A 4,712-nucleotide genomic window follows, 5' to 3' on the forward strand; every position below is an offset into this window, starting at 1 on the left:
ACTGGCTGCCATGAGTATACAGTCCACATGGCACACGGAAACCACGTCTGCAACTGAGCAGTGTTAACCTACCAAAGAGGTTAATATATTTAGTACTATATCTTGTTGACTTTAGTCTGACAGCGCTAAAAACAAGATAAAAATGAAATCGATCTGTTCTATCTTCTCATGTCTTTGCATACGGGTATAAAAATTAAATGACCAATAGAAGCTAAAAGCCCATTCATAAAGGCAATTGCAAACTAAGGCTCCGACACGCTTTCTTTGATGTAAGCCTAAAGCAGGTCAAAGAAATAACATGGGATTTACAGTACAGTTAATTTTTTCTTCAACACCACACTTTAACGTTCGCCTAGGAAACACGATTTAAGAGATTGGGTGAGTAATAATTTTCGAGACTCACGCGGAGCATATGAAGCCGTCTTGACAGACGTGGGATGAAATCGACAAGGTTACACTGAAATATGGGGGAGGGGGCAGGGTGGTGTCGCTGTCTCAAAATGAGCAATTTGTAGGCAAGGTTACTGTAAACCATTATTTTAATGATTCTGTGTATGTATCCAAAGAGCGGATTTCTAATAAAGAGCCCAAAGAGAAAAACCTTTTTTTATTACTGGGTCAAGATTTTTTTTTTAACAAATATTTTTGTTTGGTCGCTGGCGTGCAGAAGTGCCATGCAAAGTTTCGAGGGCAAAGATACATTCCCCAATGAGCTAGAATTTAGTATCGCGGTCAGACGAAAGTGAACAAGCTATAGAGCTAGTGGTAGTGATGTCTCCCCCCACGTAAACGAATGGGGGCTGCATGTGCCCACTCTTGGACGCTGAACCTCAAGGGCAAGACATGCGCAGTTCTACAGACGGGTAAGCACCACTTTTCGAGACTCACACGAAGGCGTCCCAACGGTCTTGGAAGGAAATCTACAAGCTTGCACTGAAATATGGGGGCAGGGTAGTGTTTTATATACTAGAGCCCCTGGGGAGCGGGGTGAGGGCTCAGATTGTTCAGGTAAAGAGAGGCACGGCGACCATGCCGATGAGGACAGGAAGCCCCCCTCCCCCCCATGTCTGACATGTATGACGTCACTGCTGAGAGCTCTAATATTATTTATATTATTTTAACCTCTTTGTAGCCTACCGATCTCCCACACATGAATCTGCGAGCCAGCATTAACGGGCACATTGTCATGTTGGAAACTGGACGGCCACCAAAATGTGATCAAGTTATGTACAAAGGAAATAGCTCGTTATAATATTGCTTTTAATCTAGTCATATAGCAGCATCATTTCCCTTGACTTTGGACAGTCGGTGCTAAATTGAACGCCCGCATTAAAACACCGTAAGGTTAGGTGTCCACATCTTCCGCTCCGCTCCTCGTCATGAAATGTCTGAACAGAAACGGTTGTCTTTATCAACACCATCCGCTCCGCTCATATTTTATTTTGGCACCTGATGCAAAATGGCACTAACATGAACAAGCAAAATCTTTCTTTGGGGGTGGCACTAAAGGAAATATCTCTTCAATTATCGTCGATACTGCATTCACCCCATTTGTCGTGACGGCACCAAACTAGGAGAATTCAGTCTCCAACTCCAAATATTCTCTGATGAAGAAAATGCCATGACTATCTACCGAGGCGAGCTTATCTATCTCTATCTACGGACTAACAAAGTTACTTTTGATTTTCTTCTGACCACGTGTGCCCCCTGTATTTTCCCCTTTATCATCATCATCATCATCATCATCATAAATCATCAACATCAGGAGCAGCAAAAGCAGCAACAGCAGCAACAGCAGCAACAGCAGCAACAGCAGCAGCAGTATCCATACTTTCTTTATTTTTAAAAATCCAATTAACAATTGATGAATATAATGATAGGCTAACAAGATCAGCATGTACTGATTTCAGAGTAGTATGGTGAGCCACACCGTAACAATATAATACACCCGGGTCTCCACACAACCCGTAGAGCATTCGACATGTTTGACGTACAAAAGTGTAGAGCGGTGAAGGGCAGAGCGGAAAGGAGGCTGTGGACAAGTTAAGTATTAGTTCGTGGTGTTTGACGCTTTCAGCGTCATTTGATGATGTCTTGGGCGGAGCGAAGCGGAGGCTGTGGACAAGCTTTCTAATACTTATGCTTGTCCCTGGGTTGGCGGTATAATGGAGATTGACTGTTAACCTCTACTCATGGGAATCATCTGTCGTGTATATTAAGCATGACCGTCGATTCTTAGGGTAGTATTCATGGGGTATGTGTTGTCGTCTCACCTGGATTTCACCTGGGCAGGTGTCTTCGTATTCGTGACGAGACTCTTGGTTGTGGCGTCGGCCAAAAAACCAGTTACAAACGATGTCATCCTTGAACGCTTCGACACTGCCAGGGTCCTAGAGGATCAAATGAATGTATTGATGGTTTGGTTAACTCATTTTATCCGGGCTACGGGTATGCTTGTAATGAGTCCGGGCTAAGAGAAAATTCAGAACAGCTATTAGGGTATCGTAGTGGAGTGGATGTGCTTGTAGTTCTCAAAAATAAATACACAAATGCAATTATAGTAGCTCTCGCTTGATTTTGAAATAATTTTATAATGAATGGTGGTATGTTGTTGTTGTTTGGGGGTTTTTGTTTTTTTAGGACTAGAAGTTGAAGCTTTAAAAATGTTATGAAGAAGTGGGGCGCTGGATTGTGAGAGTAAATCAGAATATTCAGATTTAAGTGTCTCTGAAGAAGGAGTCGAAAATTCGGTTATGGATAACGATGAACTTAGATTTGGTTCTAGAGCTAGTGACACAGTTGATGACGACGAAGAGAACGCCAGTACTGGGATTCACATGTTAGTTTATACTAAGGGGGGGGGGGGGTAGGGGGGGCAGGTCTAGACTCTATGGTCGATGTAAATCCAAGGAGACGTCATGGTGTAAACCCTGTCATCTTGTCTTTTAGTATTGTTTTAGAGAATCCACCTTTGTTATGCAATAATTTCAACACTTACCCGCTCAAAATATATGCCCGGAGACAGGTCACAGCTGTCGGAAATTTTGGATATTAAAATAAGGGCGTGTTGTTGTAGCAAATCCAATGCTTAACACGCTCATTTTTATAAAAATTAAAAACATCTTAATTAGTTTTAAAGATATGTCACATTTTGTAGCAGAGGGTGTGAAAACAAAGTTTTGGGGAAAAACCCAATTTCTGGTTCATTTTCATCCTTTGGTGAAGAACTTGTTGCAAAACAAACTAATGAAAAATATCTAGACTTGAAATATTATAAAATACTTTCAATATCTTACTAAGAAATGATTTAACGTGTTCTCTTTGATAGAACTAAAATTTTGACCGGGTACGACATTTTGGCCTTTTGATCCCGTTGTTCATAAATAGCGTCGTCGACAACTGAAACCTTTCTCCAGGCAAACACTCATATTATTAGTTTCAAATATTACGTTCAATTTTCTAGATTACAGACAAACCCCATAAAATACAAGAATGTCAAAAAAGCACTTAAGGGTTTGTGGGGGGGGGGGGGGGGATACACCCCTACTCTATACAATGTAATATGTTGTATTTAAATGTACAGCTTTCTTTTTTTGTTGTGCTGCATTATTAAACTAGGAAGTCCCCACACATTTTACTTTTAGAGGAAATTGAGGAGGCGTAAAACAAACAATTTGTCCTGTGGTATGAGATGTTCTTATTATGGAACATACAGGGCATTCATGACATTTGTTCTCTGAACGACAGTGCACGTTGATAGAAGATGACATAAAGCAACAACAACCCATATAATGAGCAGATTGACATAATACTACACCATGAAAAGACATGCGAAGTACTAATTTTATTCAATGAAGCCTCGTGTGACTTCACATTGATTCAACTATCATTTCAATCTATCAATTTTAAATAGGTTCAATGCAATAATATTTTTAATACTGCTAAGTTATTCAAGTAACAGGACTTCTGGGTAGGCTAGATCTATATCGTAATCTCCGACACGAACAAACCAAAGCCAGAGAAGAACCTTGAAAACTTTCCAAATAAGCTGAAGAACCGTCCGTTATGGGTTCATACCAGACATATAATAATAATGAAGAGCATTTCTATAGCGCCCATTTCCTGTGTAAACACAGCTCTTGGCGCTTTACATGCACGTACGAACAATATTCACGCACGCGACACACACACACATACTCACACACACACTAACATACACAAACATACACACACAAACACACACACACTCACGCACACAATACACGCACACATGTGCACACAAATGCACACCAAACACACACACACACACACACACACACACATACACACACACAAACACACACACACACATCTACTTGCTTATCACACGCGCACGCGCACGCTAACACATCGTTACGAAATTAGCATAATATACACATACATAATAAAATAATATACACAATGCAATTCGCAAAATAAATGGATACATAGTCATTTACATAGCATTGTACTGAACATGAATCTGCATACATAAAAATGATGTCATTAAATGAGTCTTTAAAGATATTTTAAATTTAGATTCAGATGTCGTATGTCTCAAGGGTTGGGGAAGAGAGTTCCAAACTGATAGAGCAAGGTGGGAAAAGGATCTTTCAGCTAATTTCTTACCTCCTTTTCTAGGAATTCTTAAAAGTTACTGATCGCCTGATCTTAGTGATCTAGATGGAACATAA

Source organism: Aplysia californica, unplaced genomic scaffold, assembly GCF_000002075.1.
Source record: "Aplysia californica isolate F4 #8 unplaced genomic scaffold, AplCal3.0 scaffold00095, whole genome shotgun sequence".
NCBI lineage: Eukaryota > Metazoa > Mollusca > Gastropoda > Aplysiida > Aplysiidae > Aplysia > Aplysia californica.